At 33.3% G+C, this 16,333-nt stretch overlaps 1 protein-coding gene across 3 annotated transcripts in view; it reads left to right on the top strand.

The window, feature by feature from the left end:
* Positions 1-229: 229 nt before the first annotated feature.
* Positions 230-16,333, top strand: part of LOC131030144 (uncharacterized) — a 144,356-nt gene continuing 128,252 nt past the window's right edge. For 2 of the 3 annotated variants that reach the window (XM_059210949.1, XM_059210950.1), the window contains exon 1: positions 231-446. The gene's annotated coding sequence lies outside the window, so the exon portion shown is untranslated. Of the gene's footprint in view, positions 447-16,333 lie in introns of all 3 variants that reach the window. The other variant, XM_059210951.1, reaches the window with a different exon arrangement.

Here is a 16,333-nt window from a genome sequence, read left to right on the forward strand (position 1 = left end):
GCTTTTGACATAATTTAGGCGGGATCTTTTAAATACCACACGATTTAAAATTAAAATAAAGCAACTATAGTAATTATACACTTTATTCCTATCGGTCGCTTCAAATTTTACTTTAGAGAGAGTATAGTAATTATACGCTTTATTCCTATCGGTAACTAAAGCAACAATAGTAATTATATACTTTATTCGAGTGGGTCGGTTCAAATTTTACTTTTACAGTGGGCGGGCCCCGAGTGAGTGTAGTTTAGAAGGAAGTGAAGTATGTAGACAAATAGGCCCCTCTTCATTCTGAGGAGACTGTAATTGCAGCACTAAAGGAGGGAGATTTCATTCAGTTGGTGTAGCGATGAGATGAGGTGAGGACTCTGTTACAGCGTCAATGTCAGGAGCAACAGAAATGGAGGACTTCATCTAAGAAAAGGAAGGCGCTAATGATGCAGGCAAAGGTACATAACAACTAGTTTTTATATATGCAAAATATGTGTTGTCTATGCGTTTATCTGTACCCTTTACAGCTCTGTATAACAGTGGTAGAAGAAAATTGCGGGCTCTAGTTAAAAATGCATATGCTGCAAAAATGTTAAATGTTACCATATTAAATTAAAAGCTACAAGTATTCCTTAAATATACTGAAGAGAAGGAAGGGACGAGTCTAAGATCCTAAATTACTTAGGAAATGGTTTTAGATCCGTATAACTGTGGTGGAGGAAATAAGATTCTTTTGGTTTTTCCGTATTAACCTAAAACATTAGAAATAAACCATCAAAGGATACAGATCTGTCAAACCATCAGTAATGAAACAGAGTAACTGGCTATACAACAGTTAAGTGTAGCAGAAGCAGGGAACTGTTTTTTTGGGTTACCTAGTGGAAATATGTTACTTCATTGGTGTACTATGTTATTATGGTTCGGCTGGTTGTATTAGCCATTTCTTGTTATTTTGTGGACAACGCTGGAATGTGAAAGCTTATTAATACTGTGATATTGTTGTTATCATACACTGTTCATAATCTTGTTCTTTACTTTTTCTGTGTATTCCTGTTTTATTTCGACAGTTATTTATTTTCATTGGTCAATACAAATCCTAGTTACCAGAAACGCGACGGGAAAGCCCCATTTCGCGTTTCCACGGCAGAAACGGGTTTCCCGTCTGAAACGGCCGTTTCTAAGCCATCTGACCGTTCCAATCGGCTGTGAAGGAGTTTGTAGCAAAAATATCTGCCAGTTTTTTGTGCTTGCCACTGTCTGCTGCGTCCTTTTAGGCTATTAACTCACAACTTACACGAGTTAACCAGCAGTTTGTCATGCATATAGATTTAATATATTTTTAAGTAGCGGATGACGTCAAACCCTGGTAGATTTTTACAGCAACCCTTCTTTGGTAGATTATACAGAGCATTGGACAGACAGATGAGGTCCTCGCCCTAGGGTATTTTAGAGATTTATGAGTTTATTTCTATAAAGTATTTAATATCTATTTAGCATTTGTTTGTATCTTGAATTTTTTTATTTTTATTTTTTTTAATATTTTGATTTTATAAAAGAATATATATATATAATACCGTTTCTTATGCGCAACTTTTCTAAATTCTGTTTTTCGTTGCGTTGTCGTTGCCGTCACGTTTCACGTTTCTTGTTTCTGGTAACATAGATAGAAATTAAATGCTTTTATGATATTATTTTAAATTAATTGAATTTTTAGATTAACTTTTGCTATCTTCTTGATATTTTTAAAGAAGATTTTTAAAATATTTTTAATTTAATATAAATCAAGATAAATTAATAAATAAAAGATTACGAAGGAAAAAGTTAATTAGTTCTCAGATTTTATATTTGACTTCCAGAATTAATAATGTTTTTGAAGTGGACGATTTAATCTGATTGTTAATTTTAAGAGTAAAAAATGTATTGTTGAATGGAAACAAATAAAAAAAAAAAATAATCAAATATTAAATAAAAGATTAGAAAGACAAAATAATGAATTCCTAGATTTTATTTTTTATTATCAATATTAATAATATTTTTAAAATAAAAAAATAATTCTTTATATAAATCTTTAAATAGTAGCTTATATAAATTAAAAATAATAATGTAGAAGATATGGGAAATAAATCGTCAAAATTGAGATTAAAATAAAAGGATCATAACAATACTTCAACTCTAGGGGAAGAGTACTACTTACCGCCCATGTTACAATTACCATTCACTCTTTTCTCACCCTACCCTCAAATTACTAACTTTAGAGAAACCAAAAGAATGATAACTACAAGCCCATTAATAAATTTCACATGTACCAATAGCCGCCCACTTTACCCCAAGTAGTTAGAATTTCTGGATATATTTTGGGCTTTAATTGGAGTAGTTGTGCAACTTTATTAATACCCATATTGCATGACTACTTGGGCATTTGTGCATAAGTATTGGCCATTTTTGAGGTGGTTGTAGTGCACGATTATTGGGGCATCTTTAAGTAGGTATCAAGTAGCACATTGAAATGACCACTTTTTGACCCTTGCGCACATAACAAATCCTGCATTGTCATCACTACCTAGAAGCCAAAATAATAGCTATAAGCAGTTAAGTCACATATGGAAACAACAAAAAAATGGTTGAAATCCAATGTGTCGTTTACGATCTGTGGATGCATGAAGTTAGCTATAATGACTACTGGTATGCTTCCCCTAATCTATTATACTTTTTTATTATTTTAGACGATAGGTTATATTGTGTGGGGTTTTCACTCAAAACTTGTGTCATGCCTTCAAATTGGTCTGCTGCTTGGTATACCTCATCAGAATACTAGTTGGTATAGTTTCATTAAATTTTGCTAGAAGATTCCAAAAGAATCTAGGTGACAACTAAGTTTCAAAGGCATTGATAGCTCCATGGCAAATAATTAATGGTGAAAATATAGACATGGTGCTTTTCTTAAATGCTAGGTCCATAATCATCATATCTATTTTTTAGCTTGCATAGGTTTGTTTCTTTTTTTATATATTTTATGTTTTCCACTATAGTTAGTTGATATGCTACTTAGAGTGTGATATTCAAGCTAGAAACTTGTGTTGCAATATTAAATTATGGTGGATTGTTGTTAAACTGCACTAGTTATCAGTCGATAGTTAAATGTTCGCCTAGTAAACTTCCTCGAAATATAAGTTGCTCAAATCAAATAAAATCCAATCTTAGAATCAAATCAGATTTTGAATATGCCATCAAATCACATTTAACTCACAACCAATATTTTCATTTCAAATGATGCAAAAATCTTGTATCCAACTAAAGGGTCTAATTTTTTGATTTAATAAATGTTTGTTATAAATAGATTGAAGTAGCAACTGTAAGAAAAATATTTTTGGTTTGTCTCATTCTAAACAAATTCTTGTTTTGGAAGGGTTCCTAATATTTTTCCAGCAAACTCTACCAATTTTTCCTCATGGTCATCACTAACAACATGACACATTTTGTTTAGAATCTTGAGGCAAATCACTTGTCATAGTTTTATGGAGTGATTTTCTAGAAATTTCTCTGCGGAAAGAGCATTTTTTGTGTGTTTTGTTTCATTCTAAAACAAGCTTTAGTGCCTTTTGCTTGTTGTGTTACATATTCTCTATAGCCAAAAAGAAGTTTTCTATTGACTTTCTACTTCATGTTCTGTAGTAGAAAAGTAACAATACACCACAAAATGCACATCAATTGGGGAACGGAAAAATTATCACTCAAATATTGATCAAAAGAAACCTAAAGATGAAGCAAATAATGTTATGTAGGACAAAAATAAGATTGAAGTAGAGAAAGAATATGATCAAAGCTCAAATATTACCTATAGAACATAATTAAGTATATTTGAGGAAGCTAATAAAGAGGAATATGAGTGTTTATGTCAAATGAGGAGGTGACAATTCATTCTGCTTGCATAGTCACTCGAGGAATTCATCTTGAATAAGGTGCTCTACATCATTTATTGGATTGTCTATCACTATTGTTGCTAGTTTATTATATACCACTCAATGCACTTGGCACATTTGAAATCTACTTGATTCACACATGCAACCCAACATTTAGATACATAAACAAATTTTTGAGTAAAATTAGGGACAAAGAAAAAGAGCTAAGGAAGCTACTTCTTGATTTCTTAAAGTGAGAATTTATGCAAAAGTTCCTACATAGAGAGTTATTAGAGTATTTTATTATCGCTAGCCATGTTAAACAAACTCTTACAGAATTGCTTGTTCATTGTTGTGATTCAAATCAAATTGTAAAATTCATCTTTGTCAAAGATAGTGGCCCATCAACTACCCTTTCAATGCGCTTTGAAATGAAATGTGGAATATATGTTTCAGTAGGTGTGGAGAATGCTAGCTAGTGCAATGTGGAATACATGCAATGAAATGTTGAGTATGGGAAGTCTAATGGTCATTGGACTATTACTAATAATTTCCTTGGTGACTCCTCATATTTGGACAGTAAGAGCATTTTTATATATGTTAGATATTCACCTTGTATTTGTTGTAATAGTGAATAGAATACATTGCCCTTCGTTCCCATTGATGGTGAACAATGTAATTTACTACGTTATTCATTTTTTAGATTGTCTAGTTTTGTTGTTTATGCTTATTTATTCTACTCTTTGATCTCAACAATTAGTATCAGTTCTTAAGAGAAGTTGTTTAAAAATTTGTTAAGAAGTTGAGGAGAATGGAAAAGACAGATAAATGGAGAATTGAGAAATTCTCAAGGCAAAACTTTCAAATAGGGAAGTTATAGCTGGAAGATTTGCTTGTGCAAAAGAATCTTGCAATAACACTAGAAGGAAAGGAAAAGAGGTTGATTGTGTTGTCTAATGAAGAGTGGGAGAAAATGGTCAAGAAGGTGGTGGCGACCATAATTCTTTATCTCTCCAACAATGTGCTTTTAATGTTGCAATAGAGAAGACAGTGAAAGGTCTTTGGGATTGGTTATGAAACATGTATGAAGATGGCATTGATGCTCTTATTCTAACAAGAGAATTGACAATAGATGTTTGGGTGTTGGATTTGAGAGTATCATTTCATATCACTTCGTGCACAAAATATTTCAAAAACTTTCAAAATGGTAATTTTGATAAGATTTATCTTGGTAATAATAAATGTTGTGATACTATTGGCAAAGGAGATATTTTATTGAAATTAACAAATGGAAATTTAGTTGGTTGTTGTGAAATGATAGGTATTGTCCCTCAACTCAAAAATAATTTGATTTTAGCGAGGCAATTAGATTCTCAAGGATGTAGAGTCATTTTTTAATCTAGTAGATGGAAAGTGACAAAAGGTGCCTTGGTAATTGCTAGGGGTAGCTCAAGAACTTATATGTGCTAGAGAGTCACATTAAATTGGGAGTTGTGAAGACAATTACAGATAGTGCCTCGAAGCTTTGGCACAAAAGGCTTATTCACATGAGCAAGCAAGGCCTTGAGATTGTGCACAAAATGGATAATCTTTGGGGGTTGAAATCAGTAGATTTGGTGACGTGTAAGCATTGTATATATGACAAAGAAAGGAGGAAAATATTCCCTACCAAAGAACATGACAAGAAAACACGACTATTGGAGCTAGTGCATTCAACTATTTTTGGTCCCACAGAGGTAACATCAATTGATGGATCAAATTATTTTGTTCCTTTTTTTAGATAATTGCACTAAAATAGTTTGAGTTTATATGATGAAAAGAAAATCTGAAGTTCTTGTTTCAAAGCATCTATAAAAAATCAAACTAGCAACAAAATTAAATGCTTAGATCCAGCCAAAGGCTAATCATCTCATGCTTTCATATAACCATGGGCTAAAACCATGAACGCACCGAAAGCACTCCATTCTACTCCATAAGACTATTGTTGTTTCCTCTCTAACAATATTGAAAATAACCAATGCTAGATCTTCTTGGTCTTCATCAGACACATCTACAAGTTTCTTTAACTTCCTTACCAATGCCTTTTGTTGTTGCACTAACAACTCATGCATCTTAAGCTTCCATAGCTCAAAGTTATTCTTTCCATTAAATTTCTTCACCTCAAACCTTGCATTCGAAACCTTTGCCATTTGATGTTGCAAAACTCAACACCAAATCCTAATACAGTTGCTACAAAAATAATTGCTTTGATACCACTTGTTGTGGAAGCGAAAGCATAAACCCAAAAGATTAAAATATTGCAGCACAAATTAGTTGTGAAGAAATAATATAGAGAATTAAATGAAAAATAGAACAACATATAAGAAGTTGATTTACGTGCTAAAACCTTGACAAAATATCAAGAAAGGATCCACGGGGTAAGGTATTGGTAATTTTATTGCTCGGAGAAACAATAACAAGCTACACAGCTGTTGCTATCATAATTGCTCTTGCAATTTTACAAATCTCAACAATTGCTCTTACAATTTGCAATAACATCAAACTTACAATTGCTCTTGCAATCTACAATTCAAAACACTGCTCTTGCAATCTGCAATCCTCAACTCTCGCTCTTACTTTGCCTTCAAGGCAACCAAGACATAAATAATATCTTCAAGATAACAATCATCACTTAACATAGAAAAAACTTGTTTTATTCTTTTAAAGAGATTAGAAATTTCTTTTTAAAAGATAAAACTATTTTCTTTCTAAAAAGAACTGAGATATGATTTGTTTTCTTGTTTTTTTCCTTGTTTTATTGTTGTTGCAATCCAACACAAAGGCGGTTTCAGCTTTCACTACATGTACAATTGAACTCAGCTCCTTTGAAAAACAAAATAAAGGGGTAAGTAATTCGAGATCTGGCAAGATCTTTACTCGAAGTTCTGCTGCATAATGTACAGTTTTTGGCAGGAGGAGCAACAATCTGTTTGCATGCTTTGGTGAACACAGAGGTATGAAGATTTGCACTTGATGATATTGTGAATGAGGTCTATCTGAGAGTGGTAGGGGCGTTGGAGGAGAAAGGAACCCTGATCAGAAGAAAATTTGAAATATTTTTGTATATATTTTTTAGTTTTTCTATATGTTAGTAATTGTCAATTTTGAAGGCCTTCGAGGCATTTTCAGCCCTTGAAAGTTTGGTCTGTCCTTTAAAATGTTGACATAAGCAAGTTCTTATAGGACTTCGCTCCTAACTCTTGGAGACCTTTCCAACGAGTTAAACAACTCGTAATTTCGAGTCCCAAGCAGAAAGTTACGCCTAGTTAAAGTTAAGATAAAATTTCATATAGTTTTTTTGAAATTTTCGAAGTTTTTTTATTTTATTATGTAATAAACAAATGTGACTAGTGGGCTTCGATTCTCAAGGGGTTTTTGTGACCCTTGGAATCTCATGAACTACTATATGTTGGATTTTTGAATGGAATAGATCACTTTTTGGCTTACTTCAATTCTGTACTATCTTGTTCATCCACAATACCACAGGTTCTCACTTAGGTGTTGTCGTCCGAATCCATAATTCGGATCAAACCCAAACCATAGATGACATGAAGTAAATTTGTTCTCGAGCGAAGCATGGTTTTGGACAAATTATGACCCCGAAACATGGTGTAGCTATTGGCAAAGTAGTCTACCTTGCACCTGTAAATTGCTCGTATCTGGGTACGGCATACTCTGATGTTGACGAAAATGGCGAACAGCACATGGTGTTGTGTCGCGTAATATTGGGGAATACGGAGCTTGTGAGACCTAGCTCACGGCAATGTCATCCTAGTAATGAAGAATTCGATGCTAGCATAGATGATCTTACTGATCTTACTAATCCAAGGCAATACATCGTCTGAAGTATCCACATGAACACACATATCTTGCCAGAATATATTGTAAGCTTTAGGGTTTCTCCGCAGTTACATGAGTATTGGTTTAGAAGAAAGGTTCGAGGAACGCGATATTTCTGTGGACGCTACGTTTTTAATGGTGACTGCCCGGCACGGGGCTCTGAAGAACAAGAGTTTTGGGTTTTCATTAATTTGTTTTCTTGTATTCAATTTGTATTTGTCGACAGGTGGAGGCCGCCCGAGTGTGCAGAGTGTTTATCATCCGATGTGGGTCTCGACGAGCGTGGGCTCCTTATTAACAAAGATTTCAAGGCAGGTCACTTTGAGGCACATGATCAAGTTGTTATAGGTCTTTCCTGGGCATTCGATGGACGTTGCTTATATAGCTGCATCAAAGATAATTCTGTCCGCAGTTGGATCTGTAGTTTTTGAAAACAGGGGAAATAACCAGAAACAGAGAATGTGAGCCAGGACAATCCTGTTCGCAGTTGGATCTGTAGTTTTTAAAAACAGGGGAAATAACCAGAAACAGAGAATGTTTTTCACACAAACAGATACAGCAAATACAAATCAATTTAACATACAAATAAATCTGTTCATTCATTTAGCTTCTCCAATGGATTACATACTGCCCCAGTAAGAGGTCTTTCATATCCATTGCAGACTTATACATTCTCATAACAGGCTGCAATCACCAAGAAGACTGCCTTTTATAAACCTCATAGTCCCTAAAATTAAACTGTAATCATACAGCTAAATAATAGCAGAGATAACTATTACAAAACTCTATGCACATTTTCATGCATTTCATCCATAGATAGCATTTTAAACTGGCAGTTCTAAAAACAAATACTATTGATAATTATCTAAAAAGAAAACTTAACATAAACTGACTGTCAAATTAAGCACTACAATCAGCATAACAGTGCATGACGGTGAAGCTCATGCATCACCTTCAACATGATCATTCATAGGAATTCTCTTTTTCGAGTACCTTTTACATCTTGCTTCACGTGTTTGATTACTGCTATGGTTTGGCCCTTTCACCAGGAAATTTGGTTATCGTTGTTGTGAGGAGTATTGATATTGATCTAATGAACCCCAAGTATCAATCAAGGTCCCAGAAGGCAGCTGTGAAAATCTTCTGGTTACCTGGACAGCGGACGAAATTATCACTGGGAAAATTGTTAAGTGAGGTCTGAAACATTTGGTAGCCACATTGAGATGGTTGATATCCTAGTGAATTTCATCCCAATGGCCTCTGAGATGGCAAATTTGGCTATTTTTTCAATGTTCTGGCTCCCAATGACGAGGCAATGGGGAAGCTTACTACAGACCAGTTAAGTTAACTGCAACATGTAATATATTTCAACGTAATTCCTGAGTATCAAACTGAGGAGAGCTTTTATACTGGAATGAAACATTTTGGAAAGTTGAAGTACGATACACTGCATACGGTGGTACTATTTTAATTCAGGTCATTGATATTAATGTTTGGGTCAGATTATAAGAGAGCTTTTCTTAGTTGGAGGATCTTAATAATCTTTATGGCGTTGATATTAGAGTTCGTCTTGTGACAGAAGACAATGTGGATAATTCCTAAATTGTTTCGAGGTTTAAAGCCGACGATGCTCAACTACTAAGTTTTCCTGATTCCACATATGGCTTGGAGAAACTCCTCGGAAGCCTGTTTGAACAGAATTTAGAGAATTTAAAATCTTACATAATTTCTTAGGGCCTGGCTACAATGTAGCACTAAGATTGAAAAAGCAGGGGATATCACTCTACATAGCTCTCTCTATATAGCTGTATGGATTTGATTTCAAGTGGGAATTTTTTTTGAGTAGGTGAAATCTAACAGTCAATGGAATATTACTAATCGTCTTTCTGATGACTTTTCATATTTGAAAAGCAAAAGCATTTGTATATATCTTAGATATTGACTCTATATCTACTGTAACCAGCCCTGGAATTTGACGGTCACCCTTACCTGTCATATCAATTTTTTATGACGGTTTGGTAGTTTCAATGTCATTCATTTGACGTTTTAAAAAAAATATTGATTGTCAAAAAAAAATCTTCTTTGTGTCATACAATTACAAACTTACATTTTATTGATAAATAAAAAGAATAATAACATAATACATATTTATAATAGAAAATAGAAACAACTATGTTTTAGTATTTCAGTTATAACAAGTTTCTAAATCGATATTTGAGACAATCTTCTTAAAAATATTTAAAAAATAAATTGACTAAGTTTCTAAATTCACTTAAGAAAATAGAAATTATTTTGAAAATTCATATTAAAGCATTATAAAATTAGAAACAAATATATCTTACTTTTTTAAAATAAATTTATATTTTTATAATAAACATTCTTAAATAATATATATCAATATTTTAAATTAAAATATTATATATATATTACCTATTATAATATTTTATAGTTTATTAATAATTTGAAGTGTCATATATACGTTTTTACAAAAAAATAGCATGTCAATGTATACGGTCCAGTAATTTTTTAAGTTGTCATTTACGGTCCAAAAGTGAAAAAACGGCCATATAGCCTGTCAAATTCTAGGCCTGACTGTAACAATGAATAGAATAGATTGTCCTATTTTTCCATGGATATAACGTTTAATGGTGAACCACATAATTTACAATCTTATATGTTTTTTTAAGCTTTTAATCTTGTTTTAACTGCTCTTTGATCTTAACGTGCACAATCGATTGTAAAAATTAAAAGCGAACAATTGAACGATAAAGATCAAGGTTTAAGTTTCTTATTCTCCAATTTGGTCGTGGCCCTTTTCACTCTAATAGGAATTCAATGGACGACAGTGCATTGACAATTTTTTTTGGGTTGTTTGGAGGGCCATGTTGCAAAATATTAAGGGGTCTACCTATATAGTTTCAAACGACGTTGTGCCATGTAGTTCAAGCTGATAGATTTGATGGGCTATTGTGTTTTATTAAGCTGAGAACTATTGCCATCTTTTCAAAGATCATTTCAAAGCAGGCTGAACATCAGTGTTTTGCAATTTATAACTTTCTTGAACTAATTCTTAAACCATTAGATGCAAATGAATAAAAGTAAAGTGCGGGAACTCAACACACACAAGCATAAAACCATACTACTAGAATTTTTACGTGAAAACTCGGAAAGGGAAAAAACCACAGTGAGATTGAGACCTACAATATTATAATATTGTGATCGGGAGTATAATAATATTACAAAGGGAAAGCACATGCATTCAAGCACACTGCCTGGAGTTCACTGCTCAATTACAAAAAGAGAGGGCTCCAACCCCCAGAGGACCCATTGTCCTACAAATGATTACAAATGGTAATTGATTGTTTGAATTGATGAATAAAATCTAAAAATTCTAAAATGTAGTTTTGGTTAAGCACAAGGAGTCTTCTTCCACTGTTCTGGCAAACTGCTTTGTTCTACTCTGCTCTGTCATATACCAGAGCGTAAATACAAGGATAGCACATGTGAAATTGCACATAGATGCTCATACAATATTTTCACATCACACTCAAATCACAAAATGCTCATATATATATATATATCGATCTTATATATCTGCGTCACTTGATTAGGTCACTAACATGTCAGCTCCAGAAAGATGAAACATATAACAATAAGTCGGCTCAATCCAATTACCAATACACATGCGAACCAAAATAGATTGATAATATGCCTCAAATAAGTTCGTACAACAACCATGAACATGACACCAATCAACAAAATCATCCCGAAGATTCCACATAACACGTTACATTAAAATAACTTTGTTTTTCCTGAAATACCAGATACCAGATCAATAAACTTGCACAAGAATCAACATCGAAGGCTAGGATTGCAAACTAAGCAATTCCAACAAACAAATCGACTACCTCTTCCACCACAAACAAAAATGTGCACCAAAAATTGAATTCTTCTTAATGTACTCATACTCTATCGAACATTGTGTTCCACCTTCCAGACTTAAGCAAAACTTCCAGTAGGATGAATTTGCATATACTGGATGACACTACTAATTAGAGTTGCCATCAATGACAACCCCTAAACAATCCTCAAGCACTAATCTCTTCCGAAGCATTTTCTTGTCAACACAAAATACCCCAAAGCATAACCCTAACCAAAAACAAACACTCGCCAAATTGGGTTGTTGAAAACTACTACCATCCAGCCTATCCCTGAGAGACAAAAAAAATATATGGTATTTCCAGGCGACCCCAACCTTGAGAGTGGGTTTTACAAGTCTCCACAACTTGAAAAAATGGGTTTTTGATAGGCTCCCATAGCCTTGATCTTGAGAATAAGTAGAGCTAAGCACATAATACCCTCCAAAATCACCACCTCAGTAGGTGATACAAGAGAGAAACCAATTATAAGACTACCTTCTGTTCCCATACAACCAGGAAATAGGGCACCATCAGCCTCCCACTAGCACCTCCCAACAACAACCACAACACCCAACTCCACCTCAATAAGAGAAAGGTTATCTCCAACACCATCCATCTCCACCTCAAAAGAAGATAGGGTCACCTCTATAGGAAAAACCAGAGAAAAATGAGGCTGCTAAGACAGGAGAAAGATGGCAACCGATAAATAAGCAAAAGGGGGGAAGCCAAAAATAGGGCTAACAAAGATAGAAACAATCATAACAACCCAAAGGATAGGATCATCAAACACCATTAGGGGGATAAAGACACTCAAATATCCCCAAACAAAAGACAAAATCAAAACAAGGGTGAAAATAAGAACACGGTAAAATCAAACCACACCTTTCAAAATCCAAACACTAAAAGGTACCCAAAACCTTCTGCAAACAACACCATGGGGGTTTTTTAAGACACCCTCAACCAACAATACAATCTACAAAAGATGAAAAGCACCAAAATACCTTCTCTCCACCTCAATAGGAGAGAGAACCACCTCAATAGGAATGGAAAGAGCGCTTATCAGTTGTCCAGAATCCCCATTCTCCACCCAAAAACCATGCAACCACTCCACCTCCATAGGAGAGAAAACCACCTCAATAGGAAACCCATGGTCGTGGGTAGGAGAAGAAATAGAAGAAACCCTCAACAAGAAATAAACATGGAGAGCATATAGGGTCCACACAGAAAAACTATCAATCATATACTGCTCATAGGCCATAATAGCCATACCCACCAAGCTCTTCCACCTGGAAAGCCACAACACCATCTTTGGATATAAAAAAGACAACGAGAGGCCCAAGGCAAAAGCAACAACATACATACCAACCAACCCATAGCCAGTTTGCCACCCAAACTCCCAACGAAGCCAAAACAACCGAAAAGGACTAAGAAAAAACACTTTGCCAAAGCCACAGGGCTTGGATTGAGAAGAAAACCGAGTAGAAAACAACCCTAAAACCACACCATCCACCGCAATGTTCACCTCCTCCTCATCATCTTCTTTTCCTTCTCAATCTCCTTCTTCCCTTGTCAATGAAACCCTATCTCTTGACGTTTTCCCACTCATTACTATAGTGGATCGACTAGAACAGTTGCACCAAGCGAGTCAAAGATTGAGAAGGACAACACTGAAAACCCCAGCCACTTCGATGACTTTGGGTAAAAACAGAGGACCCCAAGCACAAAAAGAGGTAGCCCCTTTACAAAATAACATCAAGACTATAGGGATAGGCAGTGTGAGACCTCCAAGTAGGGTCTTCAACCACACCTCCATCGACCCAATCGCTTGAATCCTTCGCTTCCTTCGTCAAAAAACAAGATTTGTTACTTCGCTTGTAATTGGACACCATATATCCAACAACGAGATGGCCTCCCTACCCATGAAGAACAGAGGGGCATCCGCTCCTATAGAGAGATCCCCATGGCAAGAGAGCAGCAGAGAAAAAGGGAGAAGTAGAACGAACCCCCCAAACAGGGTCATCTGCCTCATCATCTTCTCCCCCATCACTTGATTCCTTTGCTTCCTCAGACGAAACCCTAGCTAGACTCCTTTGCTTGCTCCCACTCTCCTTCCAGGTACTTGTATATTATCTTTATTATGTTATCTATAGTTTAATGCATTTATTTATTTTTATATTTATCTATAGTTTAATGCATTTATTTTGTTTAGACTAACCCTGATTAATATCATGTAGGTGGACTTCTGTGAGGTTTATTGTTGGTTGTAGGTACAAGAGTGCAATATGAAACAGATTTTGTGGTTTCATTGGTGATAGACAAGTTGTCAATTATTGTTCATGTGTCAAGGTCTTTGGTTACCCTGTCAATAATATAGATTTTCACAGTCTAACTAAATTAAATTTGCAATATTTAATAATCTCCTTAGAAAGATAAGTGAGTCTAGAGAGAATTGTTTGCACTACTATTTAATACTAAGACACTAGACATTTCTTCAATCGCCATGGTTTAGTTATGTCTGTAAATACTAATAATATCCTCTCTATGTCTTTGTTAAATAAAGGCGTTGAATAATAATAAACTTACCAAAGAATAATAAAATAAATTTAATATATAATAAATATATTAATTGTAAATGACAACCAAATATAAATTTAAATATATATAAATAAATAAATAGAAACATATATAAATAATTAAATCTATAATGTGTAGGGAAGGAGTGCAAAGTATAAATAAAAGTTAAGTTAATAAATGGTCAAGCTATCGAATGCATGAGGGAAGGAAATAAATAAAACAAGTAAAAATATTGAAGGAAATACACAAAAGGGTATCAATTTGGCACAACAATAAAATAATTTAGCAGAGAAGGTATTGGGCACCAAAACACATGATAGGAAAAGCAAATGAGCATGGCCAAAGAAATGGAAGAGATGAGTGCAGGACAAAGAGGAGAGTTGTACCACTAAAATGTTACGACATTCATACCTATAAAGGCTTGTATTGTTAGAAAAGGGAAGAAAATTATGATGTCAAGCATGCTTAAAAACCCTACAACCCATCATAATTCAAATTATCTGTATTCATTTTGTGCTAGGAAGGAAAAAAGAAAACAAGAGGGATTGGAGCCAAAGTGGAGAGAAAGGAAGAAAGTTGTAGGTTCAAGCATTGGAAAACCCTAGGACTCCATTCATCTAGTTTCACTTATTCTAATTGAATTTTTGGTTTCTATTATGGTCTAATGAATAAAATTTTAAATATCAATAATTAAATATTTTATTTTGAATGTTGGGTGTTGTGGGTTTATGTATTCGACTTAAAAAAAATCTTAAATTGCGAGGTCCATATCCCATTATTTGCAACACCCTAGTTATAATATCAGAATTTCCATATGCAAGATAGTTTAAAACCATACATTTTGGCTATTGATTCTCTCTGTGCATCATATCTCTAAATTTTCCATCATCAATAGATTGAGTTTGGTTACATATTATCCATATTAATGAATAATAGAATTAAATAAATTCAATATAAATTTTAATATTTCATGTATAGTTTTCTCTACAATCATGAATTTGGGAGGTGTTAATTTTGGAGCTAGATCATGTTAAAATTTAGGCATATAATTGGGAAAAAGTACAAAGTTGTATCACACTTTTATAAAGGAAATGGTCAATGTTGATTCAACTTTTTAAATTAAATCAATAAAAAGTGAAATATATGTTTTGAATTTTGAAATGATATAAACTAATAAAATTTATATTCTTTTGTCTATTTTATGTTTGTAATTTTAACAAAAAAATTAAAAATTATTTGAATGTAGTTTTTTTTATAAAGTAAACACTATAATTTAGTTGCTGATAAAATGCTAAAATTGAAGTTACACAAGCCAACACACTTTATTTAGTAAATTTTACCTTTTTTTCTTCAATTTTTTTGTGTATATTGATAACTTGAAACTTTAGTGCATGGATATAATTTTTACTATTTTTTATAAATATATATTTTTAAATAAATTTGAAAAGTTGTGTGTGCTGAAATATAACTCTTTCCAACTGCTGCCACCTTTTTTCTAAATTATATGTCCAAATTAGAAAAGAATCATATCATCTTGACATAGATTCTTTTTTCTATTGCATAATATTTTTTTCAAAAAATTTAAATAAACTCTAGTATTTTTCCTTGACAAGATAATCAACCTTATGTTTTAGTGCTGATGATCTACTTTGAATAAAAATAAAATGTTTAATATAAAAACTAATTAAAATATTAAAACATATATATATATTGGAAATTTCACTTATAGATCTATAAAAGGGTATTTTTACATTTCAGAAAAAATATTATTTATAAGAGTAAGAATTGTTGAAACATCAAGTTTTTTTTTTTTTTGTTAAATAGACCCAAAGTGGTATAAAATATACATTCAGTGGATGTTTCCAATTGGAAAAGTTGTGGCCCATATATAAATTAGCTATAATGAATCTATATAGATCATATGTTTGACTAAAATTAATTTTTATTTAGAAATACTTAAATTCATTTGTGCTGATAAGTTGGCTTGGAACATGACACAAGTTTGTGCTTTTACCCAATTACTTTTGTAGAGTTACAATATATCTCCATAAACGTTAATATCAAACCTTTCTA

Source organism: Cryptomeria japonica, chromosome 9, assembly GCF_030272615.1.
Source record: "Cryptomeria japonica chromosome 9, Sugi_1.0, whole genome shotgun sequence".
NCBI lineage: Eukaryota > Viridiplantae > Streptophyta > Pinopsida > Cupressales > Cupressaceae > Cryptomeria > Cryptomeria japonica.